A 26,265-nucleotide genomic window follows, 5' to 3' on the forward strand; every position below is an offset into this window, starting at 1 on the left:
GAATATGACCTTCAAAACTGCAAACGCTTATTGTTAACAGTGACAAAACCGTTTAGTTAAATTAAAACCTATTGAACACAGTTGTTTTACCGGACAGGCTATACGCAGCTGTGGTCACAGCGCACTTAATAGAAAGTTTTCCATAGTTATGATATTAGTAATACATGAGCGCCTGCAGTTACAACAAGGTAACGAAAGGCAAGGGTCTTTTCATCGCGTTTCTATTGCTGCCCTCAACGTCATCATTACGGAGCGACGTAACATAGCTGATACTCAGCCCAGATATTTATCAATTTTACGAATCAAACCTCTCGGGCCTCATTTCTGCCTGAAGTAAAGCAGTCCTGCTAAGTGAAATAAATTTGACCTTGGAAATTTTAAATGCCCAAGACAATTGCCTACCGTACTTCACTTACAAACAACAGCAACGCTAGCTGCGGCTTCTGTTATGCTCGAATGCTTTCGCTTTCTTGGTGGAAGCAAGAATGCGAGCTTTGAGAAGAAAACTATCCTGACAAATGAAATTTATATGGCTAAATAAAACTTTCCAGTTATAATTTCATTAGGACAGAGTGAGATCAATCACATGATATCACTGAAGCTTTATATTTACTGTAAATGTATTTCCCGCCACGCAGACTGCGGTATCAATCGCTGGCTCTTTTTCTTTTCGATAGACGTGCCGTTATGGCACTGGTCTCCTTGTAGGTTCCGGGATGTCACTGCCCTTGAATTAGGCAGCCTACAGGCACTTCCCGTCCTTGCACGGCTTTCCCTGGCAGCATTCAATGGCCTCGTGACACTGAGAAAAATAAATGAAGATAGCGTTGCAATGGTTAAACCGTAAAAAAATGTAGTGGGAACGCACGTGCCCTTATTAAGTTATCGGGCCCCGGATGGAAAAGGAATACGCGTCGCATTCACTGGCTTGCGATCTCGGCAAGCAGGAGCCATATGGCTTTTCATAACCAAAGGCTCTATAACGTAAAACTATTCCAATATGTTTCTATTCCAATCCCCTGACGTCAAATTTGCGTAACCACCAACGCAAGCACAGGGCGGTCACACGCAGGGTTGTCTGAACAGACCAATCAAACGCTCTCCTCGTTCATAGGAGGTCACTTTTGTTTGCTTGAAAAACGAATAACATTCCCTTCACTGAGTGGCTTGTCGTATCTAATTGGCTGACAAGAGGCGAGGAGAACGCTCAGGTGGAGAGGGATTCGATGGGGCCGAGCCACTGCACTGAAAGTGGATAACCAGATGAAGAGGGTGTTGCCGGCGTCTACGATTGGTCGGCTTTCCCTTACTTAGCTTGCGGTGGCTGGTCGAAAATCGCGGCGGCATGCAACGGAAGCTCAAGAATGACGCTAAAACGGACCCTCAGCAAAGAAGAGTTGGCAGAATGAGGGGGTAAACGTGCCGAAAGTGCTCGAAAACGTTACACGGCAACGCAAGAAGTTTTATTATACGCAAATACACCCATGCTCTCCAGCAGGTGCGAGTAGCCAGCGTCTGAGCAATCGGCGGCAGCCATCTTCTATTCCTTTCGGAACGGGGCAGCCTGCGGCTATTCCGAAGAAAATTCACTTTTGTTCGGCATATTAATGCATCTTTATCGCATAAACGTCACTTTGACGCGGTGAGTTCTTGCGGTTTTGTGACGTCGCGTGACAGGCAGGTGAAGTGGGTGCAGCCCGAAAACTTTTTACCAATAGCCGGGGGCTAATGGCGAAAAGAGGTCGAATCAGAAATAACTGTTTTTCTTTTTTCTGTGATATCATGCATAATCAGTATGTACACAACATATCAGATGGGGAGGTATCGCGGTTTTCGTGACGTCGCATGACAGACAGGTGAAGTGGGGGTGGTCGAAAAAAGTTTTTGACCAATCATGGAGGGCTGATAGCACAATTGGAATAGAAAAGTTTGGAATAGTTTTACGTTATAGCGCCCCAAGTCTGTAAATTGTATTTATGCTATTATTAGTAACACAACTCGAGTGCACTTTCTAAAACAGTACATATGTTAGAACTTAAAAAAAGAACATTTTAACAGCCAATCGAGTACGCGAACAAGCCGTGGTTGCTTATCCGCTTCCCGACCGCATTTTGATGAGGGCGAAATGCAAAAAAAAAAAAAAAACGCCCTGTCCCGTGCATTAGGGGCACGCTAAAGATCCCCTGGTGGTCAAAACTATTACGGCGGGTCTCATAATAAAATCGCTGATTCAGCATATAAAACCTCAGAATTCCGTCCAAAAAAAATCGACCGAGTACACCTCCATCTTATTCGGTTCTACAATATAATAACCGCTATACAGGTGTCAGGATAGCTTTTTCTGGCTCTCTCACTATGTCTTTTGACTTGGGTACTACTGAGAAGCCAGCGAAAATTAAAAACGGAGCAAAGGAGTAGCCGGCACCCCATTCACGCGATAACATCTGCTTATGTTACGCCAATAAAAAAGAAGCCTAATTTTAATACACAGGCACTGACAGTGTGCCAGATAAGTCCAGCAAGCGGAGCAGAAAGCGTACGCCGCTAGTGAATAGCGCAGCCAACGCAGTTCCCTAGGTTGTCCTTCCCTGAATCATGCACAGTCACTTAGGTGAAACTAATGGCATTCCAACAGAAGAGTGCCAACTTACGATGGTTGTTACGTGTTGTATCTAAACAGAGTAGTTTTACAGCGAAGCTGTTAGCCACTCCGTCGTCGGCATATATTGTGTCCGTCCGTGAACAAAAATTACAATGAAAGAGCGTAGGTTAGGGCGTGTTGGTATTCCATAACTCAGGTTTTATAGCGCACGAAAAGGGACGAAAGACAGTGGCAAGACACAAACACCGCGCTGTGTCCGCGTCTTGTCACTGTCTTTCGTCCCTTTTCGGGCGCTAAAAAAACCTGAGTTATAAAAATTATCAGCAGCAATTGCTCATGCATTCCAAAGCAAGCGAAAAATGCAATGGATTATCCCCCTCGTAATGGATAGGCTACAATCACTAAGCAAAGTGAAGCGAACGGTGGACACGTTCGTTACAATCACGCATACAACATACAGAACAGCGTTTCGTTTCAATAAAGAACGAGCTCAAAACAAGCATCCATCATCCTGAGCAATGGATCATTCCCTCTCGGGCAAGCGAAAATGCAATGGCTCAATGCCCGTAAGGCACAGGCTACAAGCGCTCAGCATATTGGAGCGAACAGTGTATACGCATATAACACACACAGAAATAATCACCCATATAATTCCCCATAACAATAAATAAATAAAAGAGTGGAGATGGATAAACGGAATACAAACCCAGACAAGTGACTGTCGGCTGCGCCGTTCCTCCATTTAGCTACAACAATCAACATAATTCTTGCAGGGAATTTACCAGGAGCGTAAATTCATCCTCATCTCCTTTGAGAGGCTGATCTTATCACCTAAGGAAAATTTGACACTAGGCTAGTCGGTTAAACAAACATATCATTTGTGCTGAAAAGTTACGAAAGCAGCACACTACCACAGACACAGGATACGAAGCGCAACTAAGAAATGTTATTTAAAAAAAAAATATAAACAGTTACTCCACGATTACGTTGCGCTGAGTATTAACGCTGAACGATTGCAACAAAGAAGGACGAGCTGCAATCTTATCGCAGTCGTTCCTGTTTTCAGCGCTAAAGCTCCGCCCAATATAACCATGAACGTGCACCAATTGACACCGTTCATCGCGTTACAAAACACTCGTTTGCATTGGGCGTCCCGTTTCTGTGCATGCAGCTGTATCATTTTATCATATTTTTTGCGCACAAATATTAGTCGCATGAGCATATAAACGTGATTAATTATGTTGCACAAGGTTATTTTCCTGCAAAACGGAGCTTATGGTTTAATACGCCCATTCGTTCTTCCGTTAGTTTCCGCAAAAGCTTTTCACTCTTCTTGAAATAAAGAAAAAGAAGTACCAATGTATGCGCTTTAGGCGCTTTTTACACAGCCAGACAGGATCCCAAACAATTGGCCAGCGTGTTGGCAGATATCTGTAATGTCAAACGCCATGTGGCAGTGCAGCATTTTTGCGTTCTTGATTTCGCCTTTTGCCTTTAAGCGTCGCTCTTTCCATAACAATCTAGATTTTTGAAGCCGCAGGTTGTATAGAAACAGCGACGCACTACCAATCCTTTATTCTCAGGCTGCTTGAACCTCCATATATACCATAATTGCTAAAAAAAATTCTTGTGTAGAACCTACGAAATCTTCACAGATTGCTATGAGGAAAGCCGTAATGGAGAGCTCCGTAATAGATTTGGTTACGTGCGGTCTGTTTAAGTGCACGTAAAGCACACCACACAAGCGTCTGAGTGTGGTCGCCGGGACTCGAGGGTTCAACACACGAGCTCGTGTGCTCAGCAGAACCATGCCATATCCACAAAGCCACCACGGCGGGTCCTGGGAACTCTGGCTCATGCAAGCGCCACACTAACCTCACTAGGAGGATGCTGTATAGAAATAAGGCGTTCCCGAGTGCAGCGCCGAAATAATTGCGCCCTATATTCACCTGTACAATAATGCAAAATTAAGGGGCACCTTCGTCACGTTATGAAGACGGGCGAGTTCAGCTGTTTAATATTTGTGACAGACATGTCCTCTAATTACGCGTCTTTGAAGGGCTTCTGTTGGGCATACGAAATCAAGCTTTATGCTCAGCCTGAAGCCACTCGAGAAGGTGACATCTCCCAGTCTGGCCCGACGCCGCTCGACAAGAGATATTGACAAACAGGTCCCGCGGTCTATCAATGCACGCTCACCCATTTTTCGATTACCGCGGAGGAGCTGTCGAGTGGTTTGTTCACGTGACACAGGTGGAAGAGAACGGCGGAAAAGTCCCAAGCAAGAACATCAACAGCAAGTTAATCTAGAGCCTTGCAGAACTGTGCCCCTCATAACCCGCTGTGTATTTTTGAGGTGTTAGACCAAATAACATAAAGTGTGAGCATGTCGTCTCGTTTTTCTTCTCTGATGGAAGAGCGGTGTCACCTAATCTATGGTCGTCTGCGTAAGTATAGCAGAGCCCGTCAGCCGCACGTTTCACGCGCATTTAGTAGCAGTGTCGACCAGCGTGTTGTCTCAAAGTGTGAATAGGCTGATGCAGAATTTGCGGGGGGGAGGGGGGGGGGGTTCGCTGCGCCGATTATGCACACTTGCACACATTACCGGTACGTGCGCGAAGTTCTCGCTCCTCGTTCTTTGAACTTGGGTAATTTTTCAGCAATTGGGCTGAATATTCCCCGATGCTTTAATTCGAAGAGGCGAACATTAGGTGCATGTATACATTTTTAGGTGAGTACGCTGGAAAGGTAACTTACCGAGTGCCCCGTAAGTTGACAGTGTAACACATGATCGGGAACCTCTGTACCCGCACGAGGGCTAGGTGCCACAGTAAGTGGCCGCTTAAAAGAAAGAAAAAAAAAGCGATGCATTATTTGCAAAGCAAATGCTAACATTATTCTAACCGCGCTGTCATTAGGAAGATCGGTGACACCTTCAGAGCTGCGAGGAAACGTGGTCGTCTACACCATGACTGAATGAGACATGCACTAGTAAAGAAAAAGAAAGCGTAATTGCAACTGCATATAAGACGTGCTATAGATGTAAAGCTAAAGCGAGTGCTACGTGCACAGGAGTATGAGATCCAGAACGCACAAAAGCTTGCTTTATGCGAGCCATAGGAGTGCAACCAATGTAGCTTTAGCTCTCTCGCGATTTTAAATAAAATAATAGGTTGATTTAGCATTGCGTAATACGAAATAGGCTACTGTAGTACGCGATACGTTACGCCGGGTGCGCCTTCGCTGCCACTGTGTGGAACCACCGTACACATGAGGAGATCAGCGTTTGACTATACCGTCGACACATACCATGCTCGGCTACAGAGTTTAGTGGTCTGCGAATATTCTAAACTTTCGAACAACTAAACGAAGCGTCCTGTTCGATTCGAAGGCCGAATTGAATAGTCACTATTCATAAATGAGATTCTTTTCGAATACTGTTCGAATATTTCGAAACCTCAACTGTGCCCAATTAAGCATAAAACTGGAACAAAAATACTGTTGATTTTCACCCCTGCGGGCATAGCATAGCCTTAAAACAGGACAACTTGTATAGTGGTGCAGGGGCGCTATAGCGTAAAGCTATTCCAAAATTTTCTATTCAAATTCTGCAATCAGGCCTCAGTGATTAGTCGAAAACTGTTTTAGACCATCCCCATTTCGCCTATCTGTTACGCGAGGTCACAAAAATCGCGATAGCTCCCCATATGATATAGCGTGTGCACACTGATTATGCATGATTTGAACGAACAAATTAAAACTAGTTATTTCTGATTCGACGCTTTTTCAACTTTAGTCCTCGGCTATTTGTCAAGAGTTTTCGGGCTGCACCTACTTGATCTGCTGTCACCCGACGTCACAAAACCGCGAATACTCACGGCGTCAAAGTGACGTGTAAGCGCTAAAGATGCATTAATATGTCGAACAAAACTGAATATTCTTCTGAATAGCCGCAGGCTGCTCCGTTCCGAAAGGAATAAAAGATAGCTGCCGCCAATCACTCAGGCACTGGCTACTCGCACCTACCGGAGAGCGTGGGTTTATTTGCGTATAATAAAGCTTTCTGCGTGGCCGCGTAACGTTTTCGAGCACTTTCGGCATGTTTACGACCTCCTTCTGCCAATGGCTCTTCGTTGAGGATCCGTTGTAGTGTCATTCTGAAGCTTCCGTTGCATGTCGCCGTGATTTTCGACTAGCCAGCGCAAGCTAACTTAGGTAAAGCGGACCAATCGCAGACGCCGGCACGACCCTCTTCATCCGGTTATCAATTTTAAGTGCAGTGGCTTGGCTCCATTGAATCTTTCTCCACTTGAGTGTGCTCCTCACCTCTTGTCAGCCAATTAGATACTACAAGCCGCTCAATGTAGGCACTGTTATTCGTTTTTCAAGCAAACAAAAGTGACCTCCTATGATCGAGGAGAGCGTTTGATTGGTCTGTTCAGACCACCTCTGGGTCACCGCCCGATGCTTGCGTTGGCGGTTACGCAAATTTGACATCAGGAGATTGGAATAAAAACATATTGGAACAGTGTTACGTTATAGGGCCCCAAGCAGCTTCGCTTGGGTAGCCTTCCTTACAGGCTGCCTGAAGAGTTCTGTGCATGCGATGAGCTGCGAGTTTGCTCCTAATGCTCCCTTTGTGCTTTTAATGAACATTTCATAATCTACTATGAATGACAGAAATTGGTAATTTTTAGAATACTATAAGAGGTGAAAATCGTTTTATAATAATTGTTATACTGGTTGTTCATTATTAGAAAACTATTTTATATTCGATTTGCCACTGGCGCTATTCGAACCTTATTCGGTTTGGTCTCAAAATTCGCTATCCTTTCACCCCAAAAAGAGTTCTATTAATTACGCAGCCAGCAATGTGCTACCTACTTCGTTCTGCGGAACGCAACGTTCTGCGTTAACACTCGCAGTAGCCGCCTCAAGTTTGACGGATTAAGTGAACAATGTGAGGGGCTAAAATTGAGTTGTTTTTTCACGGCTGAAGGCTTCGGCAACTCTCGTCGCTAGAAATGGTGTTCAACGGTGTATGGCAGTGTCTTCAGTGAGAACCTGTTGCTGTCGCAGCAGATTAGTGGAGAACCAGAGGAATGGCTGAAGTACGCTACTATTAAAAAAAGCAGGATGCGTGTCACCATCTCTGAATATTTCCTCCCATTGCTAAGCGGTAAAGAGGTACACTTAACCTAACTTAGCCATAGCAGCTGCATCCCTCGACGACCTAAACTATTTCTAATGACTTTTCAGCTTAAATTTATTTTGCCCGGTTATTTGGGCTAAGCACACGCTGAAATCTTCTAAGATTCCACACAGATGTCACTTCTTATGCACGCTTCACGAATACTTAGCTTGTTGCGATAACTGAACGAAAGAACTGTACTAAACAGAACAACGGAGATATTGTTGATTGTATTAAGAGTGTTCAAGACAGTCAAAGACTCGCCGTGGTTGCTCAGTGGCTACGGTGTTGGGCTGCTGAGCACGAGGTCGCGGGATCAAATCCCGGCCATGGCAGCGAAATGCGAAAGCACCCGTGGTACTTAGATTTAGGTGCACGTTAAAGAGCCCCAGGTGGTCTAAATTTCCGGAGTCTACCACTACGGCGTGCCTCATAATCAGAAAGTGTTTCTGGCACGTAAAACCCCATAATTTAATTTAAGAGAGTCAAAAAGAATGTACGATGATTATGTTACTCTGTAATGGAAACTTCAGCGCACTTGTATACCTGGTTTTATTGAGCGATATGTTGAGGCAAAGAATTTGAGACCGAAATCACCGCACCGACTGGCAGTAGGCCAGTGACGTCAGCGCCTTGGCAGAGGGAAGAGCAGTGTGGGAGCGCTGGCATGACGAGACATCGGAGCCAGCTGTAGAAAAAGGCGACGACGAAGGCGCCAATAATGGCACAAGCGCGTTCGTGCGGTTGCGCCGAGGGACGCCGGTGCTCAACCCAGGAACGGGCGACTAACAGCTGCACTCTAAAACATTGTACGCATGTATACGTACAAAACTCGACCATGTATATCCGCGATCAATATGAAAACCAGAAAGTTGTGTGGTCATTGTGTTCATAGGTTAAAAGAGTATGCAAAAAGTAACACGTAAGCACAAGGATAGCGAGAAGCTGAGTCGGCGATCATTGAAAATCCGGTCTGCAGGTCGATGGAGCCTATTGCGGTCATAGCTTGTTCATTATTCAGAGGTTTAAAATTACTCATGCTAAATTATACTTTATTCAGCACAAAAAAAAACTGTATTTTCTGTATGCGTGCCAATAACATTGCTTGTTTAAAGCGACGCTTTCTTTGCCCCTGTTAAGTAATTTTTCTTCAGGCTTCTGTCTGCTGGCTTCTGCCTTGCACAGTTGGGCTGTACTGGAAATAGTGCAAAGAAGCACCAGATACAGTTCGAATTTGGGCGGCTCAGCAAATGGGGAGTGAGAGAGACAAAAAAAAGGAAAGACAGGTAAGCTAACCAGGGACGCTCCCGCGACACCTGGGGAAGGCTGAAAGAAGCAAGGGTGGAATAGACAATGCGGAGGGGCGAAACACGTAAATGTGGAGTCAGATCTAACACCAACACGCCGTCGTCGTGCCATGCTGTCGTGATTTCATCGTCGTCGTTCCATCGCCTTCATCATGTCTGTGATCATTCCTTCGTTGTCATGTCGCGATGATGCTACCGCCATCTTTAATATATCATCGTCATGGCGTTGTCGTATCGTCATCACTCCCCCATCGGCGAGCAGTCGTCGTCATTGGTCCATCGTCTAACAGTTCTTTTCATGCCCTACATGGTCGGTCCATCGTCATCGTTATCTGGTAGTTATGGAAGGGTCTTCATCCCAATGTTGTGATTCCTTTGTCGCGACGTCGTCGCCACACCGTCGTGGTAATTTTAGCATCGACATAGCATCCTCACGATGCCGTCATCTTCACGCCGGCTTGATCATACCATAGTAATCCCTGCTGGCTGTCCTCTTGCACGACTGGCCGGTAGCGGACATAGTACAAACAAGCACTGGATATAGTGCAAACTGAGGCGGCCAGGGATGGCAAGTGACATACGCCAGCGCGGGCGTGTGCTCTAACACCCACATGTTGTTTTCATCATCCCGTCATCGTCGTTTCATCGCATTCATGCTATTCCGATCATTTATTCGTCGTCATTGTGCTCATTATGTTTCCGCCGTCTTCACGCTGTGGTCACTACTGAATCACAATGCCGCGGAGAGCTCTCCACATGCCTGCTGTGAGCACTCCACTCAGTCACCCTTCCTAGCGCCTCTTTGCATCGCTGTTACAAGAGCGCCGGCGACCCCTTCCGCATCATTAGGCAGTGGTGTTGGTGTAGCCCGCCGGCTTTTATGCATGGCTCGTCGAAGGTTCCAGTGTAATAGCTGGTTCCCGCATGGCTTCCAAAAAAGCATTACGCAATCTGCGTCGCACATACAATCGGATTACAAATACTATGGTGCCATCTCGTAGTGTCGTGTGGCACCCTTCTCACCCTTTCACCATACTCTCTTCTCTCCGCTTTCCTTCTCGCGCTCTCTTCGCTATACCGCCGTCTTTCATCCCTCGCAGTGCTCTGCGTTCGCTCTTTCATCCTTCGCTGTGCTCGTTCACTCGATTACACCGAGGGACGCCGAATCCCGCCGACGTTCAGTGCAAGAATAGGCGACTAAGAGCTGCGCTTTAAATGAAGAAAGGGGTCACAACTATTTGCCTAATATAACAAATCTGGTTAACTAGCGAATAGGTAGCTTATTACCTTGTGGGAAACGCGTGAACACACACTTGAGAAGCAATAACTTCAGGGTACTCAAGTAAATGTCGTTGCATTATATCATGCAATAGTTATGTAAAACACTGATCATTAGTAACTGCACTACAAAGCAATTGTCTCATTAACTGTCTTGCAAAATTGATCTGCGAAACTGAGCTGTGAGGTATGAAGACGTTTTTTTCAGAAATGGTGAACATTGTTACACTAGAAGGAGAGATTAAAAATATATGTATTATACAAACCTGCCTACGTTTCCCCGCAGCAACATTAAAATAAAGAAGGCACACCAAGGTTATCCATGCTGTCCGGCTCATTATTGTGCTCTGTAGTCTGGAAATGAACAAATTTATTTTGTTGACTGTACAGTCTATTAGTATTTATTCGAGGACGGATAGCACGTGGGTTTAAATCACTTAAGCATTTCATTGTTGACCAAAGAAACTATGTTAACGAGCGGATCCTGCAAAAACGCGACATTCATATGGCCATTAGAACAAGTAATGAAAACATAAGACATGATCGTAAGTATACTCATCATCTTTTGTATACCTTTTATAGGCAAAGAAAACAACGAAATGTTAGACCATATGCGCTGTTCTTGATCAATATGCAGGATAGTGTAGACGTACATTTCTGAGCCGGCAATAATCCTGTCATGCACACAGTCTGTACTAATAAGGGATTGGTGCAATGAAAGCACAAAATTGCGCATGCTCCTTTTACGGATTACTTCCCCGGTGAGTCTAAACGTTGGGTCCCCCTATTACCCCACTACCGTTTTCACGTAACCACTTGCCGGAAACACAGGGAAGTATCTGTGGAATAAAATTGCGACTGCTACCTGACACGCAGTAAATAAAAATGTGCTAGACAAGTGAAGGTTTTTCAAACTTTAGGTTTCTAAGACATCTATGCAAAATAATATCGTAAGTTATAAACCATTCTGTACAGGCGCCCTCCATACCTAAGACCGAAGGGAAATATGCTGATGGTCTCGAAAATATAATTTTTTGGAAAGGACCCATTCGTGAACATGCCGAGAAAACCAACTGCAGTGCACAATACTGTGTTTGGATTTATTTTTTCAATTCAGTAAAAGACGCTGAGATTTCTTGCGCCACTGTTCTGGACAACTTGCTTTTTAAGCTATCATGGGCCAGTGTTCGTCATTTTGCTATAACAGCGACATGGTGATGCCCTTTAATGAGACTGTGAACGCAACCAGAGAGTGGCTATATCTATTACGGCTGCACAAAAAAGCGAGTTCTATAGATAGCGCTTCCTATAGCTGGCAAGTCACTCTGGCCAAAAGAGCACGCTGTGATCGCCACACCATTGCACCAGTCAGAGTGACTATCACCTGATATGAAATGCTGATTTGAATATGTACGCTCCTTCACTTAGTTTATTCTCTGTTCTTTATAAGTACTTGTGTCAGCACTAAAACAAAGCTGTCACTAGCTTGCTCTCTTGTCGATGTCCCTGCCTTCTTAGCATCGGTTTCTTACGTAGCGCAGAAATAACATGCAGATATATAGAACGCTGCTTGTGGAGCTTACCTTTTGATGGTTAAGCGACTAGGTGACCGTGAAAACACGATGCCCACAAGACAACGTTCGTTAAGTCTAAGATAGTGCTTTCTTTTATGACAACTGTGGTGGTGTAAAGCAAGCAGCTGCATTTCTGTTGAGTGGGGCTTCTTAACAAGAAAGAAAAAAACGTGAGCTAAATAAAAAGAAATATGTTATTACGTGAAGCATCAGTCGAGGTCAAGTGAATTAGAGACAAGTTTCACCGTTTGTAAAAAAGAAAAAAAAACAAGAAAAACAGCGCTACAACATAGCTATAAATGCGCGTTGTTAGGAGCGCCATTTAAAGAGGCAGTTTATGATTGTTACGTTTCCTTGAACAGACTGTGGAATAATTGCACAATTTAATGCGTTATTTTGAGAAGCGCCACGCCTTAACTTGGCCGGCGTAAATGTAGAATATACGTGTCTCTTTCGGTCGGGAAAACAAAAATCTCCTGCTTTTTGTTTGGACGTTCTTACTAACATATATCTAGGATGCATAAGACGAGTACCAGATGTGGTTATGATGTCTGACTTGGTAGCATTTTGCGTTAAAATATTGCAGTATAGGAGGACTGAGCTTGCGCTTGTTGTGAGTATAAAAAATGAAACTACGAAAAGAGCTGCGCTTCTGAACTAAGAAAACAAGCATTCAAGCAATACTTCGCAACGACAACAGTACTGCGGAACAGAATGTCAGTAATCACTTAACTGCACGAGTGATTTGGTGTCGGTTCTTAAAGTTCGTGAAAAGCGAGTCAGTGATCGTGCGCACAGATGATTCAGATTTCATTGGCAGTGAGTACAAAAAGGACCGGCAAGTGGTGACATGTACCCCCAGATATATGACATTGGGTCATTTTTTAATATATATACATATGTCTTAACATATCAGTGTTTCAGCAGCAGATCCCAAATAGAAAACTGTCAAGGGGACATCTTATCTGTACGACAGCTACGCGACAGAATGGAACACGCTTGCATTGACGTCGATTTCGACTCGGTATACGAGAAGGCTTGGAAAGTTTTCGTTCTTTGAAGTTGTGTAATGCGGTAAATTTTGTGAGAGCTGTGAAGCAAACTGGCCAAAACACGCATAGCCTAAAGAATTCGATCATTCATGTTTTACAAGAGCCGCCTTTTCTAAGGATGAATTGCACAGTCCTCACTGTTACTCGCTGTCGGTTGGCTCTGCGAGAAGCACAGGAATTGAAGAAGCCTGAGATAGGAGGGGGGGGGGGAGGCGGGGCATGCTCAGGAGTTGTTGTCATCGCTCCTTCAGCAATTTGTTGAACTTTACCGCAACATACCAGCGTTACTCAGTGGGCAACACTTCCAAACATGATATTTCAAGAGATCCATCTACATTCACAAATGTTTATACGAAACTTATGACACTTAGTCGGCGATTGGGGCTGCGTTGTAGCGATGTTTTGGTCCTCATCGAAACGCTGTTATCAAGCAAAATCAAAGTTAGCATAAGTGCCGTAAATGCATTTGTTATTGTAAGGTAGTAGACTCTCGACATTGCTAATGGAAACTTGCCGAAACTCACTCACCTCCCGAAATATAATCTTTTTTTTTGAAAATCTTGCCATTGGTGTTACGGTGGTGTATTGCGGTGAAGTTGAACAGATTTTCAAATGATCAATGTCAAAAATTTCTGGACGTGTACACTTGAAGATGCCACATAGGTATCATCACGTTAACTACGATGATTCGAATTGCCGTGATCACCGTTGGTGCACCTAACTATCGCTTGTGAAGGGTGCTCCCAAAAGTGATCGATTTGTAATGGTGACCGCAGTTGAAAACGGTCGTCAGTAGAATGCAGTGGTCACCACGCCTAAGCACCGACAGTTCTACCCTACTTCTCTATTAGAAGAGCATATTTAGGGAGAACCACGCGCGTATCCAAGGGGGGACCCGGGGGGGGGGGGCGGGTCCTCTCTGAAATTAAGTGGCATACCCCCATCCCCCTATGTGCCCTAGGCAGCACTCTTCACACACATTCCTAAAGCGTCGACAAATCAATCTACTCGGTGGTCAACATTTTGCTACCTTTTACCGCGAAAGCAATGAATGACTAACTTCAAGTAGTTTTTTTCGGCGTCCGTCAACAGAAAAATCATCATGTGGGCCGATCCTGGATAGATGGATGAAAATCTTTATTAGAGTCCTTTAGGGCGCGCACTAGCGCGCAGCGGGCCGCTCCCACGTCGGGACAGAGAGGCCGAGTCTCTCCGCCGCGTCGCGGGCCCGTTGGACAGCCCATAACTGTTCTTCGAGGTTGGGGCTGTGTAGGACCGCACCCCAACGTGAAGAAGTGTTGTTTTCATCGCTGTGTAACGCGGGACATCACCAGAGCATGTGAGGTAAATTCGCTAAATCATTGCATAGTGCACATGCATTTGTTGTCTGAATTTCGGGGTACCCCTTGTGAAGAAGTAGGGGCCAGCAACATAATGGCCAGCATCAAGTTCACCACACAGCTTAAAGAGCATAAATACTAGCTAATGCCTTTGTCACCGAATACTACGAATTTTGCTAATTGCATAGAAAGTATATCTAGGATGCAGATGACCTGGAGGAAGTCTACTGGTAAATAAAAAATTGTAAAAAAAAAGTCAGATCAAGGTTTAGCGTTTCGCTCGACCACATCGCACGGTATTATAATAATAGGTGGAGGACACACGCTGCGGCACAGCACGCGAGATAACATCAGGAGCAGCGCCTTGGAAGATAACAGCCGTGCAACGATACTAACGCAATGAAAAAGCGATGGCGTTGCAAGCGTCGCTCCTCGATGGTGCAAAATGTTGCGCAGAAACTCCACGGAAGTTGTCTATGTACGCGTAAGCATTGTGCCACTTGCTCATTTTTGTGCAGCCTGGTTTCATTATTAGTATTGTCAAACATGATCAGACAACTATAAATCCTTATAAACCCTTATCAGCATTATCGTAGTAGATCCTACTTTTATCATCCCTTAATTGTACTTATCAACCTCATCAGAATTACCAACCATTATAAGCCCTCGTCACTCTTTAGCACCCTATCCATCCGCGTCAAACCATTATCAACCGTGATGAGACACATTTAGCCTCTCATCACTTCTTGTCGTCCTTATCAACTCGTTGAGTGCTTACCTATGTTGTGCGATGCGCAGTGCATGGACCCTCAGAGATCGGTGACATTTAGGTCGGTGGAGGGACGCCCCAACGGAACGCGCATCCCGGGACCCCCTTAACGCATCGGGGACGTGGCCTGCTTGGGATTAAGTGCTTGCAAAGTTGGAACATTCCTGTCGTCTAAAATGCTCCAGTGCAACATGTGGTCATAGAGGTGGCTTTTATTCCACCGTCACCAAATGTTTTAACAAAGCCTTGACAGAAACTGTTCTCCTTTGCAATTTCTTTTGTAGCGCCGGTGCAACAAAATGTCCACAAGTGACTACAACAAATGTCCACAGGTGGGCGTTTGTATTTCATAAGTATTCCACAAGTGGCAGCATCATTTTTTTTTCACTGCATACCTACTCCTGAATTTGTTGCAGTCGGCATTTCTGTGAGTTCGGTGATAGAAGAATCGTCGAAACGTTAGAGCATACCTCTTTAACAATGCTTTTATTCTGCTACAAAAATGGGACTCTTGACTACAAGGACAACAAAACGGCAAAAGAGGCAGATGCTTGGCCAATAAAAAGACTACATCCTCAATACTTGCATTGCACTGTTATCAGCTATGATCGTTTCTTGTTCAGGTCAATTTTTTGTTATGTTAACAAACAAAGCCCGCATTAACTTATGTGTGATCAGCTTTCCTGTTGTTCACAAGATGGCTCACGTTCATTGCGGTCGCCTTGCTGTCCTAGTGTTACCTCACTAGAGACGCCTTCACCGAGCTTTGGGGTGCGTTGTCTACATGTAATATATACTTTCCTGTTAGCGACGCTATTGAATACTGAAGTTTCTTTGTGTTTGTTGCAGCATAGACACGTGGGGGCACAGACGACCTATGGTCGCTATATGCCATGAGAAATAAGCCCTGGAAATGCGACCCGCGTCTATTTGTGTTCTGTGACATCGTTTGTGCTTTTGTACACCGTATATCACTCGCAAACACTTCATTAAAATTATGTGGGCGCCACCTTCTTGCTGCTCCAGGTTGAAGTGATTTTGATTGGAAGTGATTACTTCCGGAGCTTCACGTGATGGTTGGTAGCTAGAAAAAATCACCAAAACAGCTTCGGGTATAAGCTTCCTTAACTTGCGTCCTTAAATATATTACCGAAAACCGAACAGAGCCGCCAATCATAGCAGCATCGTGACACGCATAGCTGTTTGCGCCTTTCGACCTGTCCTCGCCAAGGTGGTGTTTGCTGGGTTTCGCTGGCGCCGTGGTTTGTGTGGTTCTACCACTGCCATGATTGGCTCTGGTATTTTAGTAATGGCAATGTCGGTGAGCTTTGAGGTTTCTGATGGTGGCACAGAAACGCTTGAACAATGCTGTGCTGCTGGAGATGCTAAGCGTTATCGATGACTTCGAGAGTGGTTGCTTCAATAAAATGGCTGCTATTTTAGTGGAATTACTGTATTTTTTGCAGCTATCTGTTGTACAGCTAGCTCCAGGCAGCGGATGCGTGCAAGCAGAAAGTTTGCAAGAACAATGCTTTTATTGAGGTCTGCTACACGTTATCTGCTGTTGGCAAAAAAGTATCTGGCCCTCTTAAAGGAGCATCTTGTGTACCCATGAGCTCAATCTCTCGGGAGATGGAATCCGCGGTAAACAGAATTTATTTGTCCTTTCCTTTGGGTTTTCGTTTAAGAAGAGTGTGTAATGCATAATTTGCATGCATGGGAACGTTCCGTAGGCGTTTCCGTAGTTCTGTTACAAAGAAGAATGCTTAATGTGGAAAGGTGTCTTAGTAAGAGAGGCACTAATTATAACGTGCATATAAACAACTTATTTGCCCAAACAGCAGCTTTCTAAAACGTGTACTTGTTGTTTAATAAATGAGCACTGATATTAACATAGGCTACAGTAGTGAATGCTATCTTAACACACAGTCGAGAAGTTGTTACAACCCATTGCTCTGTAAATATGCATGCACACAATATGCAAGCTCAATGGCTACGGCGATGTGCTAGTGTGTTCGAAGTCGCGGGTTTAATGGGAATAAAATGCGGAAACGTCGATGTACTTAGATTTAGGCGCTCGGAAAAAAAACCCAGGTGGTCAAAATTAATCTGTAATTCATCACAATGGCGTGTCTCATAATCAGGTCGTACGTATGGCACATGAAACCCCAGAATTTAATTTTTAATTTAGCACCGATACAAAAAACATACTTTGTCTGTAAAGAAGTAAACAAGAAGGAGAGAGAGAGCGAGAGAGAGCGAGCGAGCGAGCTAGAGAGAGAGAGAGAGAGAGAGATAGAGAGAGAGAGAAATAATTTCAAATCAGGACCCGGTTCACCCTAGGTGGGAAGATTCGATATTCCAGGAACCATCTGGCTTAGGCTGCCTCCTTGGCCCGAGTGACGAGATCGCGTCGGGCGTTCAGGTCGTCAGAGGAAACCTTGGCCTCCAACGTTTCAGTTGTGGTATAGATCTGCGGTGAGTGTGGACGCTCTTCTTGTGATTGTATGTGGCGTCTTCATTTGGAATCGTCTTGTGTATCTTGTGAGATGGGGCCTGAGGATGTGTCTCGCAGTGGGCAATCCTGCATCATGTGTTGCAAGGTGTCTGAGACGTCGCATTAGGTACAAGTGTGCGAGTACTAATAATAATAATATTTAGGGTTTTACGTGCCAAAACCACTTTCTGATTATGAGGCACGCCGTAGTGGAGGACTCCGGAAATTTGGACCACCTGGGGTTCTTTAACGTGCACTTAAATCTAAGCACACGGGTGTTTTCGCATTTCGCCCCCATCGAAATGCGGCCGCCATGGCCGGGATTCGATCCCGCGACCTCGTGCTCAGCAGCCCAACACCATAGCCACTGAGCAACCACGGCGGGGTCAAGTGTGCGAGTACTGCGCAGGATAGAGTCTGTGCATGATTATACCGTGTATGTAGGTGTTTGTCTGTAAGCGGTGGAGGATGACTTCATCTTTGCTCAGAATCTTGTGTGGTGAAGGGTACGTCCTTCTGTTGAGTCGGTGGTGTTGCAGAAGCTCCGGGTAGTTTAGCGCGATGTCATCAACTTTGGTGGTCAGACTGGTGTGGGATGGCAGGAAAGCACGGCTGGTATGCTCGCGTGTAGCGGCGTGTGCCGCCTTATTTCTTGTCATGCCTTGATGGCCTGGAATCCAATTGATGTGGGTGTCAAGGAGCGGGGCGCTTGCGATGTGATTTCGAAGTAGCTGGAGTGCGGTTTCTGATATGCATCCTTTTTGATAGTTGCGAGCTGCTGCTTAGGAGTCTGTTAGGATTACTTCTACTTCAGGGTAAGTCGTTAATGCCAGATTGATTGCCGTTTGCTCTGCAGTCTCGGCAGTAATATACACAAAAAAGTGGGCGAAGTGACCCCTTATGCGCCCACGTTATTTAAAAGAAGTGGATGCCCAATGTTCAGTAAAAACACTGCTACAGCCGTAACACATCAATATAATTTCTGAAGTATACTGACATCAGACACAAGAATCTAGAATAAACTCAGTTAGATTGCTGTCTACAACAAAATCCCGTAGGGCTACCAAAGCACATTTGTGTTCCGCACCTCGTAAGGACCTACCACGCCTTCCTCATGAGCCATTTGAACTACGTGGCTTCCACCCTAAACTGGTCGCGGTCTGAGGAGAACAAGATCGACGCACTCATGAGGAAGAGCATTAAACGAGTCCTTGGCACCCCATGACGACCAGCACGGAGAAGTTGATGCAACTCGAGGTCCACAAGACCCTGAGCGAAGCCGTCGAAGCACAGTAAATGGCACAGATCGTTCGTCTCTCTACCACCAAGGCCGACCACCGAATACTCGAGATGGTGGGTCTGGTAGCCATGGCCGAGGCGTTGTGCGCCGTCCCGCTCCGCCAGGGTGAAAGGGGCGCCTTTCCAGTCTCCCCCTCCCCGAGGTACGTTCACCCACAGCACAACGAGGCCCGGCGCGCAGCTAGAGCCCAAGCACTCATCAAGACTGTCCTGCTGAATCCAGAGCTCGCGTCCTTTGCCGACGCGGCGTGGTATCCCGGATCAAGCTCGTACGTGGTCACGGTGGTTGACCTACAGGGCAAGATCCTGAATGCAGCGTCTATTCAATGCTCGATGGCGTCCGTCGCAAAGCAAGTCGCAGTGGCGCTGGTTCTGTGTGAACCCGAGCGCACGCAGATCTTCACGGACTCCAGGTCGGCGGCGATGGCCTTTCTCGCCGGCTCGGTCTCAGCCGAGGCGGTGCTGAGGACCCGCAAGACAGGCACGACCCGTCAGCACATAACTTGGTTCCCGGCTCACATGGGCCGGAACGTCTCCGCCGGCTCGATCAACCCTAATAAGCTGGCCCACGACCAGGCGCGCGAGGTTTTGTCAACGGCGCCGGTCCGAAGGGCGTGGCTTCGCAGGGCATCGGCAGAACCACGTACCCACTGCTTACTTTGCACGAGATCACTGCTCACTACCAGCGGGGACGCAGGCAGTTTCCGGCTCCTCACCCGAAGCTAGGCAGACTCCAGGCCTCGGTGCTGAGAATGCTGCAGATGGGCTCCTTTCTGTCTCGCTCAAGGCTGAGCCGCTACACTCTGGGTGTGGATCTCCGCTGCCCAGACTGCGGCGAGGAACGGTCCACATTGAACCACAAGCTGTGGCAATGTTCTGCGTTGCGCCACTCGCCTTTCAACAGGCAAGAAGACTGGAATGAAGCCATCAAGAGCGACGACCTTCAAGTCCAGCTTCGGGCTGTCCAAAGGGCCTGCGACAGAGCTGAAGATCACGGTCTTCGGCCCCGGCGCGGATGCGGCCCGCGACTACAACAACGTAGTGCCTTAGGACCAATTAATGTTTCTTGTCTGTCTGGCTGTTCAGCGAGTATTGACCATGGACCAAGGATAGGATAGGGATAGCTTTAATAAAGTGCCGGCAAACGACGATTTAACGAGTCGTGACGCTGGCCAAGCATCGACTCGGGGTTACACTCTACTCTGCACTAGCCCAGTTGGGCCCGTTTGTAGTGGGTCATGAGGCTTGTGCTTTTCGAGCGCACCCCGGGCCTGCTGGACGGCCCACAGTTGGGAGTCCTTGTCTGTAGACTGCAGTGCACTTTGAAGTTCTGGCGGGTAAGTCCTGGAGGTAGCTGCCGTCGGGAACCTGGCACAGTCCCACATGATGTGCCATTGGTCCGCCGGACCCGCTGCACAAACACCGCACAACCCACTCGGATAGAGCTCTGGGTGAAGCACGTGCAGCATTGCGGGGGCGAGGAGTGACGCGGTCTGTATTTGTCTTAGGATTACGGCCTCCTCGCGACTGCGCGCCGGGTGGGGTGGCGGCATTGTCCGTCGAGCCAAGCGGTAACACTTGGTTACTTCGGCATAACTAGTCAATCTGTCCTTGATTTCGAGCCGCCACACGGAACGGTCACTCTCGGGGGCGCGGAAGGTAAGCGCTCGCGCTTACCTTGGTGAGGATGCACACCTTGGTGAGGATGCACACTCGCCGGCGTGCGCCGGGAACCACTTGATACGGACGGTGCTGCCGCGGTCTTGAAATTGGAGCTTGCCGATGATGGCGGCCGCCGGCATGCATATTCGCCCCTTGGCAAAATTGCACACAGCATTCCTCGAGTCGCTGAGCACGGTGCGACACTCCGCCTCGGTGATCGCCAGAGCGATGGCAACCTCCTCAGCGTCTGTGGCGTTCGTGCACCGCACGCTCGCTGCCGTTGTCTTGGTGCCGTTAGCCGCCGCAACGACCACTGCCGCGAAGCCTTCCCGCTTGTATTCCGCGTCGTACACGTACCAGGCGCGCGGGTCTTGGGCGTGCTGTTCGGTGAGGGCTTTGGCTCGCGCCTGCCGCCGTTCTTGGTTGTATTCTGGGCGCATGTTCTTCGGGATGGGGTCCACGTAAATGTGGGCCCGCGCCTCATCTGTGATCTCGCACGGTTGCCGGCTGGGAGCTTGGGGGTTGTTACCCAGGGACGTCAGTATACTGCGCCCCGTCTTGGTGGTAGAGAGGCGCTCGAATTGCGCGGTGAGCTGCGCCTCGGCAATTTCTTCTAGGGTGTTATGGACGCCGAGCTGCAAGAGCCGAGCCGTACTCGTGGTCTCCATTAAACCCAGCGCCGTCTTGTAAGCCCGTCTGATCAGCGTGTTGATCTTGGTCCCGTCAGTGACGTGCCAATTATGGTAGGCCGCAACGTAGGCGATGTGACTGATCACGAACGACTGGACAAGGCGCACGAGACTGTCTTCACGCATGCCCGCCCGTCGTGTAGAGCCTCGATGTATGAGCCGGATGGCGTCCATTGCCTTGGTGGTAAGCTTGTTCATGGTCTCGTCGTTGCGGCCGCTCTTGTTGAGCAGCAGGCCCAGTACCCTGATCTTAGGAACCTCGGGGATGCGTTGCCCCGATGCAGTCACAATTTTGATGTGATCACACTCCCGAAGAGGAGCGCGCTTCCGTCCCGGTCGAAGCGGTGTGAGGACGAACAGCTCGGATTTGGCGGGCGAGCACATTAGGCCTGTGCCATCAAGGTGCTGCTCGATGGCGGCAACCACCGCTTGCAGCTGTTGCTCGATGCTGGCGTCGGTGCCACCGACTGCCCACAGGGTAATGTCGTCGGCGTAGATAGTGTGCCGGACGCCGGTCCCCGCTACTGCCCTCGCTACCCCGATCATGACGAGGTTAAAGAGCAACGGCGATATGACCGTACCCTGTGGAGTACCCGTACTGCCGAGCTTGTGTTCGGGGAGCTTGAGGTCTCCGGCGTGCAGTTCTACCATGCGGTCGGTCAAGAAGTCTTGAAAAAAATTGTAGCTCGTCACCCCCATGTTGAGTCTTGATACTTGTCCTAATATGGCTGAGTGTTTGACTTTGTCGAATGCACTTTGTAAATCGAGCCCCAGAATTACTTTGCTGTCTTGTGTCTTGTTGTCGAGGATTTCTTGTTTGAGTTGTAACATGGCAGCTTGTGTGCTGAGTCTGCGCCATAAGCCGATCATTGTGTCAGGATAGAGGCCTTCCTTCTCTAGGTATTCCTGCCACCGGTTGGCGACCACGTGCTCCAGCACCTTGCCCACGCAGGACGCAAGCTAGAAGGGACGCAGGTTGCCGATGTCCAGTGGTTTGCCCGGTTTCGGAATTAGGATCATTCTTGCCGTTTTCCACTGTTGGGGGAGCTTGCCCGAATGCCAGCATTCATTGAAGTAATCGGTTAGGGCTTCTATCGAAGCGTCGTCCAGGTTGCGTAGCATCTTGTTTGTAACGAGATCTGGACCAGCTGCTGAGCGGGTGTTGAGCTCGTGCAGCGCTACCCGTACCTCTGATATGGTAATATCTCGGTCGAGCCACGCGTTGGGCAGCCCCCCGTACGGCGGGTGGGTTTCTGTTGGCGTGTCTGGCAGATACTTGGCTTCCAGACGCCTGATAACAGCGTCGTTTCCTTGTTGTTGTGTGATGGTGTGCATGAGGTGGGCCAGGTGGTCGCCCTGGTTTGTCTTGGTTTTTGTTTCGTCTAGGAGGTGCCGAAATAGATTCCATGTACAACAGCGATGTAATTCCCTGTCAGCTCGGTTGCAGATCTCGTTCCTCTGTTGACGGCACAGGAGCCTGCAATGTTGTTCAATGGCCCTATTTAAGTCAGCCACCTTCTTCCTCAATTTGCGATTCAGTCGGTGCTGCTTCCAACGCGCCTGTATCGAACGTTTGGCCGCTATCAGATGGGCGAGGCGGCTGTCCATGATGATGACGTCCTCGTCTGTTTCTATGGTCTTTGTGGCTGAGCGCACTGCATCGCGGAGTTCCGCCGTCCAGGTTTCGATCTCTGTGATGTCTTGTGCTGTGGTGAGGCGCCCCCTACGGAATTCGTCCCAGTCGCTCCATTTATGTATAATGGTATTGCTCCGTAATTGGTTGGGTATCGTAATTTCGAGGATGTAGTGGTCACTGCCCAGGTCGACGCCCGTGTTGTGCCATGTTACTTTGCCCCTGTGGTCATTTTTTATGAACGTAATGTCTGGTGTGGTGTCTCGTGCTACGGAGTTGCCGATGCGGGTAGGATGCGCGGGGTCCATGATTAGGACACATTTTTGTCCGGGGTATCCTGTAGTAAGTCCCTTCCCTTGGCCGTGTCCTTCACATAACCCCACGCTGGATGGGCGGCTTTGAAGTCCCCTCCGATCAGCAACGTGTTGTCTCTGGCTTGGGTGCTGGCTGTGTGTAGTAGGGTCTTGAATTTCTGTGTTTGGTGCTTGGGGTTACTGTAGATGTTGGCGATGAACAGGCTGCCTTTCCGTTGTTTGCTTGGGATGATTTCGGTGAAGGCGTATTCCACCCTGCTGCGGCCGTGTTTGAGTTGGTGCTCGATGAACGTGAGCCCTTTGCGGATGAACGTGCAGACGCCCCGTCCCTCCGCTTGGCTAACGTGAGCGCGATACCCAGGGAGGGTGGGGGTCACCGTCGCCGTTTCTTGCAGCAGGATAATGTCGGGTTTCTTGTTTACTGTGGTAATATGTTGTTGGCACACTGCTTTCTTGTTGTTGTAACTGTGGCAGTTCCACTGCCAGACCATAAGGCCTGGTAGCGATGCTATTGTGGATTGGTGTTGGGACATAGTTGTGGCGAGGGTGGGGCTTGCGTCTGTTCTTGGAGGTATGGATGTTTGGCGAATTCCGCTGAAAAGATGGGGCTGCGGGCTAGGGGCTTGAGGGTGTGTTCAATGAATTCGAAGCATCTGAGTAATAGCGAAGTTATGCCTGGTCGACTGGACATAACGTACTGCGGAAAGGGGCTCACACTTGGTCTTGGTCATATTGATGAACGAATTCCCTACAGAAGCGTTTGTAATGTCACAACACGTTGAGCTTGATGTTAGCTTCGCGCAGTGTAAAAAAAAAAGCTAGATGTGTAGGTGACGCCCAGTCGCAAAGCGAACAGAAGGGTATCGAAAACAGGGTCAATTTTCATGTTTACACAATACTGTAGAGCATTGTCTACTCGATACAACAATAGCGCTTTGGTTTGCTTGTTGAACCGGCACTTCTCCAGACAGCGTCCTACGTAGCTTACGCAGAACGCGTTTCTCGTCAATTAAAAAAAAAATCCTGATGGATCATCACACTCAAGGAGTGAGCATCAGCCACCGTTCAGTCAGCTGGTTTCTTTCCATTTACACCATCGTGACTGGGGATCAAACTCGTCCCCGCAATATACTTCCCGTGCAGCAATTACAAAAACAAGTTGCCCAAAGTTACTGACACTACCTCTTTTTTCGAACCCCTCCCACGAACAAAAAAAAAAGGTAAACGTGTCGAGACTGGTGAGCAGGCACTCCCAGTGCTAGTCCTAAGGCTTATCGATATTATCAAACCGCATACATGCATCCGCTAAATGAATGAAAAGGATACGAGAGTGACAAACCTGTTGAAAGGAGTGCAGTGATAATCGCGAGCAGCTGGACGTTTAGAAGGTATTGGTGGGCGCCGAAAGGAAAATGGAGCTGGCGTGAGAAACGTATCATTAGCAACGTCACTTCCTCAAGCCCCACAAAAGAAAGGGAAGAAAGAGGTTGTTTTGAAGTTTTGATCTGCACCAACATTTTAAGTGAACCCGAAGCAAAAGAAACAATGCGTGTCGAAAAGTGCGTATTTTTCTTTGCGAACAAAGCAACTTGCGTATAGGCTGAGCAAAACAAGTTATTTTTTATGATGCTCGCTTTTATGGCTATTTATCCGCTTGTGTTTTGTTTGAATTATTGAAGAATACGCCGATGTGATGCATAATATTTTTATCAAAAGAAAAAAAATAAGATGCGACCACACAGCCGCTTTTATTCCGCAAGAAATTAGGAGAATTATATTTTCCTCGCGAAACATATAGCTTATCCTTCGTAGTGGTCACAAAAAAAAGTGAAATAACGGATTCCCCGCATGTGATTCACAGAAATAATTTTTAGCACCCGAAAGTGATGACGTGACATGTTTGCTGTGCTTCCTGTGCGCCTTTCAATGACTACCTGCTTCTAAAGAAATGAGCATCTCGCAACTATTTTGCTGGCGTGTCGCTACAGGGCGGCATACTTCCCGTTCTTGTTGTGGACGCTATTGTGGGAAGGCAGGGGGCAGCAAGTATGTGCACCTTCTTGAGAACAGAACTTTTGGTGACTTCGTAACGTATAACTGCTGATTACAGCGCTGGAGAAGGGCTGAAACTACTGCGCGAAAACAGTAGTACTATGAAGACGCAGAGTAGGAGACATCGCTTTGTACAAACTGAAAATTTTATTACACAGAAACGGGTACGTATGCATCAAGAGCCAATGCATGCTGCAAAGGCGAAATCGCCTCAGTGACGCAAGTAAGCAACACTCGCGAAATATGGCGCTGAATATGGCAAATCATTGCTGCCGAAACCCACGGAGATGGTGAAAGCTTGACGAAAGGAAAAAAACGTCTTCTAGCCGATTACACCACGAATTGACGCATGTCAGGCAATGACGAGGCTACAGCCAGGTAGACGACAATTTGCCCTTTCATGAACTGTCCTCCGCCTTCCAGTCTTCGGTAAAACGATGTGTGTCGGCCGTGAGTACGTGTGTGCGTATGTGTGTGCGTATGTGTGTGCGTATGTGTGTGCTTATGTGTGTGCGTATGCGTTTGCGTGTATAATTGCGCATGCATGCATGTATGTTCATATGTGCATTCATTCCCCTTTACGCCTGTCTTACTTGGGCGACAGTTCCACCGTTCTATCAAACAGCGAAAATTTACCTATAAAAATCACTTCGATGCTGTCGGTTTCAAAGTGCTGTTTTTGTTTTCATAATTATTCGAGACATACGCACGCATCATGCGGGATAGAGCGTCAGTGACCGTCTAAACCTGGCAGTTTTCTGGAACTTTTCTTCGCATCCTGTGTGTATCACGTTAACTGACGACGCGTCTTCGCGTGTTGCAACAGCCCACATGTTAAGCTATGGCGAAAACGGCAAATCGCACCGGTGAGCACCGGGCCGCCCGGGTGCGATGGTGATTGGATGAGACGCCGGAGGAGGGCGCCCCTGGGCGCACCAGTGCTATTTGCCGAGGATGCCACCAGTTTCACTTTTAGTATCATTACTAGAGATCCAACACCCGGCGA

At 47.4% G+C, this 26,265-nt stretch overlaps 1 protein-coding gene and 1 long non-coding RNA gene across 3 annotated transcripts in view; one reads left to right on the top strand and one right to left on the bottom strand.

The window, feature by feature from the left end:
- LOC135910778 (uncharacterized) overlaps positions 1–26,265 on the top strand; it is a 233,975-nt gene that overhangs the window by 173,819 nt on the left and 33,891 nt on the right. The gene's annotated exons all lie outside the window — the stretch shown is intronic.
- LOC135905813 (uncharacterized) lies at positions 583–24,705 on the bottom strand. Of its 2 annotated transcripts, none has more exons than XR_011514883.1 (4): positions 24,547–24,705; positions 10,645–10,732; positions 5,360–5,443; positions 583–802 (listed from the first exon to the last, which is right to left on the bottom strand). It is a non-coding gene; the product is annotated as an uncharacterized lncRNA (long non-coding RNA). The 2 variants fall into 2 exon arrangements; XR_010565511.2 differs by lacking the exon at positions 24,547–24,705 and adding an exon at positions 11,962–12,117.

This window comes from Dermacentor albipictus, chromosome 5 (assembly GCF_038994185.2).
Source record: "Dermacentor albipictus isolate Rhodes 1998 colony chromosome 5, USDA_Dalb.pri_finalv2, whole genome shotgun sequence".
NCBI lineage: Eukaryota > Metazoa > Arthropoda > Arachnida > Ixodida > Ixodidae > Dermacentor > Dermacentor albipictus.